We start from the raw sequence: 17,844 nt of genomic DNA on the forward strand, positions 1-17,844 counted from the left end.
ACAATGACGCATTATTACAGCATGATAGCCAGCTTGCTGCTGACACAATGAGGCATTATTAGAGCATGATAGCAAGCTTACTGCTGCCACGATGATGCATAATTAGATAGCCAGCTTACTCCTGAGCATAATAGGCAGTTTACTGTTGACACAATAATGCATTATTAGAGCATGATAGCCAGCTTACTCCTGAGCATAATAGCCAGCTTACTGCTTACACAATGATGCATTATTAGAACATGATAGCCAGCTTACTGCTGACACGATGGTGCATTATTAGAGCATGATAGCCAGCTTACTCCTGAGCATGATACCTAGCTCACTGCTGACACGATGGTGCATTATTAGAGCATGATAGCCAGCTTAATCCTGAGCATGATAGCCAGCTTACTGCTGACACAATGATGCATTATTAGAGCATGATAGCCAGCTCACTGCTGACACGATGATGCATTATTAGAGCATGGTAGCCAGCTTACTCCTGATTCTGATAGCTATCTTACTGCTGACACAATGATGCATTATTAGAGCATGATAACCTGCTTACTCCTGTGCATGATAGCCATCTTACTGCTGACACAATGATGCATTATTAGAGCACGATATCCAGTGTACTGCTGACACAATGATGCATTATTAGAGCATATAGACAGCTCACAGCTGACACAATGACGCATTATTACAGCATGATAGCCAGATTACTGCTGACACAATGATGCACTATTAGAGCAGGATAGCCAGCTCACTGCTGACACAATGATGCATTATTAGAGCATGGTAGCCAGCTCACTGCTGACACAATGACGCATTATTACAGCATGATAGCCAGTTTACTGCTTACACAATGATGCATTATTAGAGCATGATAGCCAGTTTACTGCTGACACAATGATGCATTCCTAAAGCATGGTAGCCAGTTTACTGCTGACACAATGATGCATTCCTAAAGCATGATAGCCAGCTTACTGCTGACATGATAATGCATTATTAGAGCATATAGGCAGCTCACTGCTGACACAATGATGCATTATTAGAGCATGATAGCCAGTTTACTGCTGACACGATGATGCATAATTAGAGCATATAGACAGCTCACTGCTGACACAATGACGCATTATTACAGCATGATAGCCAGCTTGCTGCTGACACAATGAGGCATTATTAGAGCATGATAGCAAGCTTACTGCTGCCACGATGATGCATAATTAGAGCATATAGACAGCTCACTGCTGACACAATGACGCATTATTACAGCATGATAGCCAGCTTGCTGCTGACACAATGATGCATTATTAGAGCATGATAGCCAGCTTACTGCTGACATGATGATGCATTATTAGAGCATATAGACAGCTCACTGCTGATACAATGATGCATTATTAGAGCATGGTAGTCAGTTTACTGCTGACACGATGATGCATAATTAGAGCATATAGACAGCTCACTGCTGACACAATGACGCATTATTACAGCATGATAGCCAGCTTGCTGCTGACACAATGATGCATTGTTAGAGCATGATAGGAAGCTTACTGCTGACACAATGATGCATTATTAGAGCATGATAGCCAGTTTACTGCTGACACGATGATGCATAATTAGAGCATATAGACAGCTCACTGATGACACAATGACGCATTATTACAGCATGATAGCCAGTTTACTGCTGACACAATGATGCATTATTAGAGCATATAGACAGCTCCCTGCTGACACCATGATGCATTATTAGAGCATGATAGCCAGCTCACTGCTGACACAATGATGCATTATTAGAGCATGGTAGCCAGCTCACTGCTGACACAATGACACATTATTACAGCATGATAGCCAGCTCACTGCTGACACAATGACGCATTATTACAGCATGATAGCCAGCTTACTGCTTACACAATGATGCAGTATTAGAGCATGATAGCCAGTTTACTGCTGACACAATGATGCATTCCTAAAGCATGATAGCCAGCTTACTGCTGACATGATGATGCATTATTAGAGCATATAGACAGCTCACTGCTGACACAATGATGCATTATTAGAGCATGGTAGTCAGTTTACTGCTGACACGATGATGCATAATTAGAGCATATAGACAGCTCACTGCTGACACAATGACGCATTATTACAGCATGATAGCCAGCTTGCTGCTGACACAATGATGCATTGTTAGAGCATGATAGCAAGCTTACTGCTGACACAATGATGCATTATTAGAGCATGATAGCCAGTTTACTGCTGACACGATGATGCATAATTAGAGCATATAGACAGCTCACTGATGACACAATGACGCATTATTACAGCATGATAGCCAGTTTACTGCTGACACAATGATGTATTATTAGAGCATATAGACAGCTCACTGCTGACACCATGATGCATTATTAGAGCATGATAGCCAGCTCACTGCTGACACAATGATGCATTATTAGAGCATGGTAGCCAGCTCACTGCTGACACAATGACACATTATTACAGCATGATAGCCAGCTCACTGCTGACACAATGACGCATTATTACAGCATGATAGCCAGCTTACTGCTTACACAATGATGCAGTATTAGAGCATGATAGCCAGTTTACTGCTGACACAATGATGCATTCCTAAAGCATGATAGCCAGTTTACTGCTGACATGATGATGCATTATTAGAGCATATAGACAGCTCACTGCTGACACAATGATGCATTATTAGAGCATGATAGCCAGTTTACTGCTTACACGATGATGCATAATTAGAGCATATAGACAGCTCACTGCTGACACAATGACGCATTATTACAGCATGATAGCCAGCTTGCTGCTGACACAATGATGCATTATTAGAGCATGATAGCAAGCTTACTGCTGCCACGATGATGCATTATTAGAGCATATAGACAGCTCACTGCTGACACAATGATGCGTTATTAGAGCATGATAGCCAGTTTACTGCTGACACAATGATGCATAATTAGAGCATATAGACAGCTCACTGCTGACACAATGATGCATTATTATAGCATGATAGCCAGTTTACTGCTGGCACAATGATGCATTATTAGAGCATGATAGCCAGTTTACTGCTGACACGATGATGCATTATTAGAGCATGATAGCCAGCTTACTGCTGACGCAAAGATGCATTATTAGAGCATATAGACAGCTTACTGCTGACGCAAAGATGCATTATTAGAGCATATAGACAGCTTACTGCTGACACAATGATGCGTTATTAGAGCATGATAGCCAGTTTACTGCTGACACAATGATGCATAATTAGAGCATATAGACAGCTCACTGCTGACACAATGATGCATTATTATAGCATGATAGCCAGTTTACTGCTGGCACAATGATGCATTATTAGAGCATGATAGCCAGTTTACTGCCGACACGATGATGCATTATTAGAGCATGATAGCCAGCTTACTGCTGACGCAAAGATGCATTATTAGAGCATATAGACAGCTTACTGCTGACACAATGATGCATTATTAGAGCACGTTATCCAGTGTACTGCTGACACAATGATGCATTATTAGAGCATGGTAGCGAGCTCATTGCTGACACAATGACGCATTATTACAGCATGAAAGCCAGCTTACTGCTGACACAATGATGCATTATTAGAGCATATAGACAGCTCACTGCTGACACAATGATGCATTATTAGAGCATGATAGCCATCTTACTGCTTACACAATGATGCATTATTAGAGCATGATAGCCAGTTTACTGCTGACACAATGATGCATTCCTAAAGCATGATAGCCAGTTTACTGCTGACACAATGACACATTATTACAGCATGATAGCCAGCTTACTGCTTACACAATGATGCATTATTAGAGCATGATAGCTAGTTTACTGCTGACACAATGATGCATTTCTAAAGCATGATAGCCAGCTCACTGTTGACACAAGGGTGCATTATTAGAGCATGATAGCCAGTTTACTGCTGACACGATGATGCATAATTAGAGCATATAGACAGCTCACTACTGACACAATGACACATTATTACAGCATGATAGCCATCTTACTGCTGACAAAATGATGCATTATTAGAGCGTGATAGCCAGTTTACTGCTGACACAATGATGCATTCCTAAAGCATGATAGCCAGTTTACTGCTGACACAATGATGCATTCATAAAGCATGATAGCCAGCTTACTGCTGACATGATGATGCATAATTAGAGCATATAGACAGCTCACTGCTGACACAATGATGCATTATTACAGCATGATAGCCATCTTACTGCTGACACAATGATGCATTATTAGAGCATGATAGCCAGTTTACTGCTGACATGATGATGCATTATTAGAGCATATAGACAGCTCAGTGATGCCACAATGATGCATTCCTAAATCATGATAGCCAGCTTACTGCTGACACAATGATGCATTATTAGAGCATGATAGCCAGCTTACTGCTGACATGATGATGCATTATTAGAGCATATAGACAGCTCAGTGATGCCACAATGATGCATTATTAGAGCATGAAAGCCAGTTTACTGATGACACAATGATGCAGTATTAGAGCATGATAGCAAGCTTACTGCTGTCACGATGATGCATAATTAGAGCATATAGACAGCTCACTGCTGACACATTGATGCATTATTAGAGCATGATAGCCAGTTTACTGCTGACACGATGATGCATAATTAGAGCATATAGACAGCTCACTGCTGACACAATGACACATTATTACAGCATGATAGCCAGCTTGCTGCTGACACAATGATGCATTATTAGAACATGATATCCAGCTTACTGCTGACACAATGATGCATTATTAGAGCATGATATCCAGCTTACTGCTGACACGATGATGCATTATTAGAGCATATAGACAGTTTACTGCTGACACAATGATGCATTCTTAGAACATGATATCCATCTTACTGCTGACACAATGATGCATTATTAGAGCATGATATCCAGCTTACTGCTGACACGATGATGCATTATTAGAGCATATAGACAGTTTACTGCTGACACAATGATGCATTCTTAGAGCATGATAGCCAGCTTACTGCTGACACAATGATGCATTATTAGAGCATGATAGCCAGTTTACTGCTGACACGATGATGCATTATTAGAGCATATAGACAGCTCAGTGATGCCACAATGATGCATTATTAGAGCATGAAAGCCAGTTTACTGCTGACACAATGATGCGTTATTAGAGCATGATAGCCAGTTTACTGCTGACACAATGATGCATAATTAGAGCATATAGACAGCTCACTGCTGACACAATGATGCATTATTATAGCATGATAGCCAGTTTACTGCTGGCACAATGATGCATTATTAGAGCATGATAGCCAGTTTACTGCTGACACGATGATGCATTATTAGAGCATGATAGCCAGCTTACTGCTGACGCAAAGATGCATTATTAGAGCATATAGACAGCTTACTGCTGACGCAAAGATGCATTATTAGAGCATATAGACAGCTTACTGCTGACACAATGATGCGTTATTAGAGCATTATAGCCAGTTTACTGCTGACACAATGATGCATAATTAGAGCATATAGACAGCTCACTGCTGACACAATGATGCATTATTATAGCATGATAGCCAGTTTACTGCTGGCACAATGATGCATTATTAGAGCATGATAGCCAGTTTACTGCTGACACGATGATGCATTATTAGAGCATGATAGCCAGTTTACTGCTGACGCAAAGATGCATTATTAGAGCATATAGACAGCTTACTGCTGACACAATGATGCATTATTAGAGCACGTTATCCAGTGTACTGCTGACACAATGATGCATTATTAGAGCATGGTAGCGAGCTCACTGCTGACACAATGACGCATTATTAGAGCATGATAGCCAGCTTACTGCTGACATGATGATGCATTATTAGAGCATATAGACAGCTCAGTGATGCCACAATGATGCATTATTAGAGCATGAAAGCCAGTTTACTGCTGACACAATGATGCGTTATTAGAGCATGATAGCCAGTTTACTGCTGACACAATGATGCATAATTAGAGCATATAGACAGCTCACTGCTGACACAATGATGCATTATTATAGCATGATAGCCAGTTTACTGCTGGCGCAATGATGCATTATTAGAGCATGATAGCCAGTTTACTGCTGACACGATGATGCATTATTAGAGCATTATAGCCAGCTTACTGCTGACGCAAAGATGCATTATTAGAGCATATAGACAGCTTACTGCTGACGCAAAGATGCATTATTAGAGCATATAGACAGCTTACTGCTGACACAATGATGCGTTATTAGAGCATGATAGCCAGTTTACTGCTGACACAATGATGCATAATTAGAGTATATAGACAGCTCACTGCTGACACAATGATGCATTATTAGAGCATGATAGCCAGTTTACTGCTGACACAATGATGCATTTCTAAAGCATGATAGCCAGCTCACTGTTGACACAAGGGTGCATTATTAGAGCATGATAGCCAGTTTACTGCTGACACGATGATGCATAATTAGAGCATATAGACAGCTCACTACTGACACAATGACACATTATTACAGCATGAAAGCCAGTTTACTGATGACACAATGATGCAGTATTAGGGCATGATAGCAAGCTTACTGCTGTCACGATGATGCATAATTAGAGCATATAGACAGCTCACCGCTGACACATTGATGCATTATTAGAGCATGATAGCCAGTTTACTGCTGACACGATGATGCATAATTAGAGCATATAGACAGCTCACTGCTGACACAATGACACATTATTACAGCATGATATCCAGCTTGCTGCTGACACAATGATGCATTATTAGAACATGATATCCAGCTTACTGCTGACACAATGATGCATTATTAGAGCATGATATCCAGCTTACTGCTGACACGATGATGCATTATTAAAGCATATAGACAGTTTACTGCTGACACAATGATGCATTCTTAGAACATGATATCCAGCTTACTGCTGACACAATGATGCATTATTAGAGCATGATATCCAGCTTACTGCTGACACGATGATGCATTATTAGAGCATATAGACAGTTTACTGCTGACACAATGATGCATTCTTAGAGCATGATAGCCAGCTTACTGCTGACACAATGATGCATTATTAGAGCATGATAGCCAGTTTACTGCTGACACGATGATGGATTAGTAGAGCATATAGACAGCTCACTGCTGACACAATGATGCATTATTAGAGCATGATAGCCATCTTACTTTTTACACAATGATGCATTATTAGAGCATGATAGCCAGTTTACTGCTGACACAATGATGCATTCCTAAAGCATGATAGCCATCTTACTGCTTACACAATGATGCATTATTAGAGCATGATAGCCAGTTTACTGCAGACACAATGATGCATTTCTAAAGCATGATAGCCAGCTCACTGTTGACACAAGGGTGCATTATTAGCGCATGATTGCCAGTTTACTGCTGACACGATGATGCATAATTAGAGCATGATGGCAAGCTTACTGCTGCCACGATGATGCATTATTAGAGCATATAGACAGCTCACTGCTGACACAATGATGCGTTATTAGAGCATGATAGCCAATTTACTGCTGACACAATGATGCATATTTAGAGCATATAGACAGCTCACTGCTGACACAATGATGCATTATTATAGCATGATAGCCAGTTTACTGTTGGCACAATGATGCATTATTAGAGCATGATAGCCAGTTTACTGCTGACACGATGATGCATTATTAGAGCATGATAGCCAGCTTACTGCTGACGCAAAGATGCATTATTAGAGCATATAGACATCTTACTGCTGACACAATGATGCATTATTAGAGCATGGTAGCCATCTTACTCCTGACCCTGATAGCCATCTTACTGCTGACACAATGATGCATTATTAGAGCACGTTATCCAGTGTACTGCTGACACAATGATGCATTATTAGAGCATGGTAGCCAGCTCACTGCTGACACAATGACGCATTATTACAGCATGAAAGCCAGCTTACTGCTGACACAATGATGCATTATTAGAGCATATAGACAGCTCACTGCTGACACAATGATGCATTATTAGGGCATGATAGCCATCTTACTGCTTACACAATGATGCATTATTAGAGCATGATAGCCAGTTTACTGCTGACACAATGATGCATTCCTAAAGCATGATAGCCAGCTTACTGCTTACACAATGATGCATTATTAGAGCATGATAGCCAGTTTACTGCTGACACAATGATGCATTTCTAAAGCATGATAGCCAGCTCACTGTTGACACAAGGGTGCATTATTAGAGCATGATAGCCAGTTTACTGCTGACACGATGATGCATAATTAGAGCATATAGACAGCTCACTACTGACACAATGACACATTATTACAGCATGATGGCCATCTTACTGCTGACACAATGATGCATTATTAGAGCGTGATAGCCAGTTTACTGCTGACACAATGATGCATTCCTAAAGCATGATAGCCAGTTTACTGCTGACACAATGATGCATTCATAAAGGATGATAGCCATCTTACTGCTGACATGATGATGCATAATTAGAGCATATAGACAGCTCACTGCTGACACAATGACGCATTATTACAGCATGATAGCCATCTTACTGCTGACACAATGATGCATTATTAGAGCATGATAGCCAGTTTACTGCTGACACAATGATGCATTCCTAAATCATGATAGCCAGCTTACTGCTGACACAATGATGCATTATTAGAGCATGATAGCCAGCTTACTGCTGACATGATGATGCATTATTAGAGCATATAGACAGCTCAGTGATGCCACAATGATGCATTATTAGAGCATGATAGCCAGTTTACTGCTGACACAATGATGCAGTATTAGAGCATGATAGCAAGCTTACTGCTGTCACGATGATGCATAATTAGAGCATATAGACAGCTCACTGCTGACACAATGATGCATTATTAGAGCATGATAGCCAGTTTACTGCTGACACGATGATGCATAATTAGAGCATATAGACAGCTCACTGCTGACACAATGACACATTATTACAGCATGATAGCCAGCTTGCTGCTGACACAATGATGCATTATTAGAGCATGATAGCCAGTTTACTGCTGACACGATGATGCATAATTAGAGCATATAGACAGCTCACTGCTGACACAATGATGCATTATTAGAACATGATATCCAGCTTAGTGCTGACACAATGATGCATTATTAGAGCATGATATCCAGCTTACTGCTGACACGATGATGCATTATTAGAGCATATAGACAGTTTACTGCTGACACAATGATGCATTCTTAGAGCATGATAGCCAGCTTACTGCTGACACAATGATGCATTATTAGAGCATGATAGCCAGTTTACTGCTGACACGATGATGCATTAGTAGAGCATATAGACAGCTCACTGCTGACACAATGATGCATTATTAGAGCATGATAGCCATCTTACTGCTTACACAATGATGCATTATTAGAGCATGATAGCCAGTTTACTGCTGACACAATGATGCATTCCTAAAGCATGATAGCCATCTTACTGCTTACACAATGATGCATTGTTAGAGCATGATAGCCAGTTTACTGCTGACACAATGATGCATTTCTAAAGCATGATAGCCAGCTCACTGTTGACACAAGGGTGCATTATTAGCGCATGATAGCCAGTTTACTGCTGACACGATGATGCATAATTAGAGCATATAGACAGCTCACTGCTGACACAATGACACATTATTACAGCATGATAGCCATCTTACTGCTGACACAATGATGCATTATTAGAGCGTGATAGCCAGTTTACTGCTGACACAATGATGCATTCCTAAAGCATGATAGCCAGTTTACTGCTGACACAATGATGCATTCATAAAGCATGATAGCCAGCTTACTGCTGACATGATGATGCATAATTAGAGCATATAGACAGCTCACTGCTGACACAATGACGCGTTATTACAGCATGATAGCCATCTTACTGCTGACACAATGATGCATTATTAGAGCATGATAGCCAGTTTACTGCTGACACAATGATGCATTCCTAAATCATGATAGCCAGCTTACTGCTGACACAATGATGCATTATTAGAGCATGATAGCCAGTTTACTGCTGACACAATGATGCAGTATTAGAGCATGATGGCAAGCTTACTGCTGTCACGATGATGCATAATTAGAGCATATAGACAGCTCACTGCTGACACAATGATGCATTATTAGAGCATGATAGCCAGTTTACTGCTGACACGATGATGCATAATTAGAGCATATAGACAGCTCACTGCTGACACAATGACACATTATTACAGCATGATAGCCAGCTTGCTGCTGACACAATGATGCATTATTAAAGCATGATAGCCAGTTTACTGCTGACACGATGATGCATAATTAGAGCATATAGACAGCTCACTGCTGACACAATGATGCATTATTAGAACATGATACCCAGCTTACTGCTGACACAATGATGCATTATTATAGCATGATATCCAGCTTACTGCTGACACAATGATGCATTATTAGAGCATATATACAGTTTACTGCTGACACAATGATGCATTCTTAGAGCATGATAGCCAGCTTACTGCTGACACAATGATGCATTATTAGAGCATGATAGCCAGTTTACTGCTGACACGATGATGCATTAGTAGAGCATATAGACAGCTCACTGCTGACACAATGATGCATTATTAGAGCATGATAGCCATCTTACTCCTGAGCATGATAGCCAGCTTACTGCAGACACAATGATGCATTATTAGAGCATGATAGCCAGATTACTCCTGAGCATGATAGCTAGATTACTGCTGACACAATGATGCATTATTAGAGCATGATAGCCAGCTTACTGCTGACACAATGATGCATTACTTGAGCGTGATAGCCATCTTACTGCTGACACAATGATGCATTATTAGAGCATGATAGCAAGCTTACTCCTGAGCATGATAGCCAGCTTACTGCTGACACAATGATGCATTATTAGAGCATGATAGCCAGCTTACTGCTGACACAATGATGCATTCTTAGAGCATGATAGCCAGCTTACTCCTGAGCATGATAGCCATCTTACTGTGGACACAATGATGCATTATTAGAGCATGATAGATAGCTTACCGCTGACACAATGATCCATTATTAGAGCATGATAGCTAGCTCACTGCTGACACAATGATGCATTATTAGAGCATGATAGCCATCTTACTCCTGAGCATGATAGCCAGCTTACTGCAGACACAATGATGCATTATTAGAGCATGATAGCCAGATTACTCCTGAGCATGATAGCTAGATTACTGCTGACACAATGATGCATTATTAGAGCATGATAGCCAGCTTACTGCTGACACAATGATGCATTACTAGAGCGTGATAGCCATCTTACTGCTGACACAATGATGCATTATTAGAGCATGATAGCCAGCTTACTCCTGAGCATGATAGCCATCTTACTGTGGACACAATGATGCATTATTAGAGCATGATAGATAGCTTACCGCTGACACAATGATCCATTATTAGAGCATGATAGCTAGCTCACTGCTGACACAATGATGCATTATTAGAGCATGGTAGCCATGTTACTCCTGATCATGATAGCCAGCTTACTGCTGACACAATGATGCATTATTAGAGCATGGTAGCCATCTTACTCCTGAGCATGATAGCCAGCTTACTGCTGACATGATGATGCATTATTAGAGCATATAGACAGCTCAGTGATGCCACAATGATGCATTATTAGAGCATGATAGCCAGTTTACTGCTGACACAATGACACATTATTACAGCATGATAGCCAACTTACTGCTTACACAATGATGCATTATTAGAGCATGATAGCCAGTTTACTGCTGACACAATGATGCATTTCTAAAGCATGACAGCCAGCTCACTGTTGACACAAGGGTGCATTATTAGAGCATGATAGCCAGTTTACTGCTGACACGATGATGCATAATTAGAGCATATAGACAGCTCACTACTGACACAATGACACATTATTACAGCATGATAGCCATCTTACTGCTGACAAAATGATGCATTATTAGAGCGTGATAGCCAGTTTACTGCTGACACAATGATGCATTCCTAAAGCATGATAGCCAGTTTACTGCTGACACAATGATGCATTCATAAAGCATGATAGCCAGCTTACTGCTGACATGATGATGCATAATTAGAGCATATAGACAGCTCACTGCTGACACAATGATGCATTATTACAGCATGATAGCCATCTTACTGCTGACACAATGATGCATTATTAGAGCATGATAGCCAGTTTACTGCTGACACAATGATGCATTCCTAAATCATGATAGCCAGCTTACTGCTGACACAATGATGCATTATTAGAGCATGATAGCCAGTTTACTGCTGACATGATGATGCATTATTAGAGCATATAGACAGCTCAGTGATGCCACAATGATGCATTATTAGAGCATGAAAACCAGTTTACTGATGACACAATGATGCAGTATTAGAGCATGATTGCAAGCTTACTGCTGTCACGATGATGCATAATTAGAGCATATAGACAGCTCACTGCTGACACATTGATGCATTATTAGAGCATGATAGCCAGTTTACTGCTGACACGATGATGCATAATTAGAGCATATAGACAGCTCACTGCTGACACAATGACACATTATTACAGCATGATAGCCAGCTTGCTGCTGACACAATGATGCATTATTAGAACATGATATCCAGCTTAAAGCTGACACAATGATGCATTATTAGAGCATGATATCCAGCTTACTGCTGACACGATGATGCATTATTAGAGCATATAGACAGTTTACTGCTGACACAATGATGCATTCTTAGAACATGATATCCATCTTACTGCTGACACAATGATGCATTATTAGAGCATGATATCCAGCTTACTGCTGACACGATGATGCATTATTAGAGCATATAGACAGTTTACTGCTGACACAATGATGCATTCTTAGAGCATGATAGCCAGCTTACTGCTGACACAATGATGCATTATTAGAGCATGATAGCCAGTTTACTGCTGACACGATGATGCATTATTAGAGCATATAGACAGCTCAGTGATGCCACAATGATGCATTATTAGAGCATGAAAGCCAGTTTACTGCTGACACAATGATGCGTTATTAGAGCATGATAGCCAGTTTACTGCTGACACAATGATGCATAATTAGAGCATATAGACAGCTCACTGCTGACACAATGATGCATTATTATAGCATGATAGCCAGTTTACTGCTGGCACAATGATGCATTATTAGAGCATGATAGCCAGTTTACTGCTGACACGATGATGCATTATTAGAGCATGATAGCCAGCTTACTGCTGACGCAAAGATGCATTATTAGAGCATATAGACAGCTTACTGCTGACGCAAAGATGCATTATTAGAGCATATAGACAGCTTACTGCTGACACAATGATGCGTTATTAGAGCATGATAGCCAGTTTACTGCTGACACAATGATGCATAATTAGAGCATATAGACAGCTCACTGCTGACACAATGATGCATTATTATAGCATGATAGCCAGTTTACTGCTGGCACAATGATGCATTATTAGAGCATGATAGCCAGTTTACTGCTGACACGATGATGCATTATTAGAGCATGATAGCCAGCTTACTGCTGACGCAAAGATGCATTATTAGAGCATATAGACAGCTTACTGCTGACACAATGATGCATTATTAGAGCACGTTATCCAGTGTACTGCTGACACAATGATGCATTATTAGAGCATGATAGCCAGCTTACTGCTGACATGATGATGCATTATTAGAGCATATAGACAGCTCAGTGATGCCACAATGATGCATTATTAGAGCATGAAAGCCAGTTTACTGCTGACATGATGATGCATTATTAGAGCATATAGACAGCTCAGTGATGCCACAATGATGCATTATTAGAGCATGAAAGCCAGTTTACTGCTGACACAATGATGCGTTATTAGAGCATGATAGCCAGTTTACTGCTGACACAATGATGCATAATTAGAGCATATAGACAGCTCACTGCTGACACAATGATGCATTATTATAGCATGATAGCCAGTTTACTGCTGGCGCAATGATGCATTATTAGAGCATGATAGCCAGTTTACTGCTGACACGATGATGCATTATTAGAGCATGATAGCCAGCTTACTGCTGACGCAAAGATGCATTATTAGAGCATATAGACAGCTTACTGCTGACGCAAAGATGCATTATTAGAGCATATAGACAGCTTACTGCTGACACAATGATGCGTTATTAGAGCATGATAGCCAGTTTACTGCTGACACAATGATGCATAATTAGAGCATATAGACAGCTCACTGCCGACACAATGATGCATTATTATAGCATGATAGCCAGTTTACTGCTGGCACAATGATGCATTATTAGAGCATGATAGCCAGTTTACTGCTGACACGATGATGCATTATTAGAGCATGATAGCCAGCTTACTGCTGACGCAAAGATGCATTATTAGAGCATATAGACAGCTTACTGCTGACACAATGATGCATTATTAGAGCACGTTATCCAGTGTACTGCTGACACAATGATGCATTATTAGAGCATGGTAGCGAGCTCACTGCTGACACAATGACGCATTATTACAGCATGAAAGCCAGCTTACTGCTGACACAATGATGCATTATTAGAGCATATAGACAGCTCACTGCTGACACAATGATGCATTATTAGAGCATGATAGCCATCTTACTGCTTACACAATGATGCATTATTAGAGCATGATAGCCAGTTTACTGCTGACACAATGATGCATTCCTAAAGCATGATAGCCAGTTTACTGCTGACACAATGACACATTATTACAGCATGATAGCCAGCTTACTGCTTACACAATGATGCATTATTAGAGCATGATAGCCAGTTTACTGCTGACACAATGATGCATTTCTAAAGCATGATAGCCAGCTCACTGTTGACACAAGGGTGCATTATTAGAGCATGATAGCCAGTTTACTGCTGACACGATGATGCATAATTAGAGCATATAGACAGCTCACTACTGACACAATGACACATTATTACAGCATGATAGCCATCCTACTGCTGACAAAATGATGCATTATTAGAGCGTGATAGCCAGTTTACTGCTGACACAATGATGCATTCCTAAAGCATGAAAGCCAGTTTACTGCTGACACAATGATGCATTCATAAAGCATGATAGCCAGCTTACTGCTGACATGATGATGCATAATTAGAGCATATAGACAGCTCACTGCTGACACAATGATGCATTATTACAGCATGATAGCCATCTTACTGCTGACACAATGATGCATTATTAGAGCATGATAGCCAGTTTACTGCTGACACAATGATGCATTCCTAAATCATGATAGCCAGCTTACTGCTGACACAATGATGCATTATTAGAGCATGATAGCCAGCTTACTGCTGACATGATGATGCATTATTAGAGCATATAGACAGCTCAGTGATGCCACAATGATGCATTATTAGAGCATGAAAGCCAGTTTACTGATGACACAATGATGCAGTATTAGAGCATGATAGCAAGCTTACTGGTGTCACGATGATGCATAATTAGAGCATATAGACAGCTCACTGCTGACACATTGATGCATTATTAGAGCATGATAGCCAGTTTACTGCTGACACGATGATGCATAATTAGAGCATATAGACAGCTCACTGCTGACACAATGACACATTATTACAGCATGATATCCAGCTTGCTGCTGACACAATGATGCATTATTAGAACATGATATCCAGCTTACTGCTGACACAATGATGCATTATTAGAGCATGATATCCAGCTTACTGCTGACACGATGATGCATTATTAAAGCATATAGACAGTTTACTGCTGACACAATGATGCATTCTTAGAACATGATATCCAGCTTACTGCCCACACAATGATGCATTATTAGAGCATGATATCCAGCTTACTGCTGACACGATGATGCATTATTAGAGCATATAGACAGTTTACTGCTGACACAATGATGCATTCTTAGAGCATGATAGCCAGCTTACTGCTGACACAATGATGCATTATTAGAGCATGATAGCCAGTTTACTGCTGACACGATGATGGATTAGTAGAGCATATAGACAGCTCACTGCTGACACAATGATGCATTATTAGAGCATGATAGCCATCTTACTTTTTACACAATGATGCATTATTAGAGCATGATAGCCAGTTTACTGCTGACACAATGATGCATTCCTAAAGCATGATAGCCATCTTACTGCTTACACAATGATGCATTATTAGAGCATGATAGCCAGTTTACTGCAGACACAATGATGCATTTCTAAAGCATGATAGCCAGCTCACTGTTGACACAAGGGTGCATTATTAGCGCATGATTGCCAGTTTACTGCTGACAAGATGATGCATAATTAGAGCATGATGGCAAGCTTACTGCTGCCACGATGATGCATTATTAGAGCATATAGACAGCTCACTGCTGACACAATGATGCATTATTAGAGCATGATAGCCAGTTTACTGCTGACCCTGATAGCCATCTTACTGCTGACACAATGATGCATTATTAGAGCACGTTATCCAGTGTACTGCTGACACAATGATGCATTATTAGAGCATGGTAGCCAGCTCACTGCTGACACAATGACGCATTATTACAGCATGAAAGCCAGCTTACTGCTGACACAATGATGCATTATTAGAGCATATAGACAGCTCACTGCTGACACAATGATGCATTATTAGGGCATGATAGCCATCTTACTGCTTACACAATGATGCATAATTAGAGCATGATAGCCAGTTTACTGCTGACACAATGATGCATTCCTAAAGCATGATAGCCAGCTTACTGCTTACACAATGATGCATTATTAGAGCATGATAGCCAGTTTACTGCTGACACAATGATGCATTTCTAAAGCATGATAGCCAGCTCACTGTTGACACAAGGGTGCATTATTAGAGCATGATAGCCAGTTTACTGCTGACACGATGATGCATAATTAGAGCATATAGACAGCTCACTACTGACACAATGACACATTATTACAGCATGATAGCCATCTTACTGCTGACACAATGATGCATTATTAGAGCGTGATAGCCAGTTTACTGCTGACACAATGATGCATTCCTAAAGCATGATAGCCAGTTTACTGCTGACACAATGATGCATTCATAAAGGATGATAGCCAGCTTACTGCTTACACAATGATGCATTATTAGAGCATGATAGCCAGTTTACTGCTGACACAATGATGCATTTCTAAAGCATGATAGCCATCTTACTGCTGACACAATGATGCATTATTAGAGCATGATAGCCAGTTTACTGCTGACACAATGATGCATTCCTAAAGCATGTTAGCCAGCTTACTGCTTACACAATGATGCATTATTAGAGCATGATAGCCAGTTTACTGCTGACACAATGATGCATTTCTAAAGCATGATAGCCATCTTACTGCTGACACAATGATGCATTATTAGAGCGTGATAGCCAGTTTACTGCTGACACAATGATGCATTCCTAAAGCATGATAGCCAGTTTACTGCTGACACAATGATGCATTCATAAAGGATGATAGCCATCTTACTGCTGACATGATGATGCATAATTAGAGCATATAGACAGCTCACTGCTGACACAATGACGCATTATTACAGCATGATAGCCATCTTACTGCTGACACAATGATGCATTATTAGAGCATGATAGCCAGTTTACTGCTGACACAATGATGCATTCCTAAATCATGATAGCCAGCTTACTGCTGACACAATGATGCATTATTAGAGCATGATAGCCAGCTTACTGCTGACATGATGATGCATTATTAGAGCATATAGAC

This window comes from Ambystoma mexicanum, chromosome 13 (assembly GCF_040938575.1).
Source record: "Ambystoma mexicanum isolate Mex_15411 chromosome 13, UKY_AmexF1_1, whole genome shotgun sequence".
NCBI classification, from domain to species: domain Eukaryota; kingdom Metazoa; phylum Chordata; class Amphibia; order Caudata; family Ambystomatidae; genus Ambystoma; species Ambystoma mexicanum.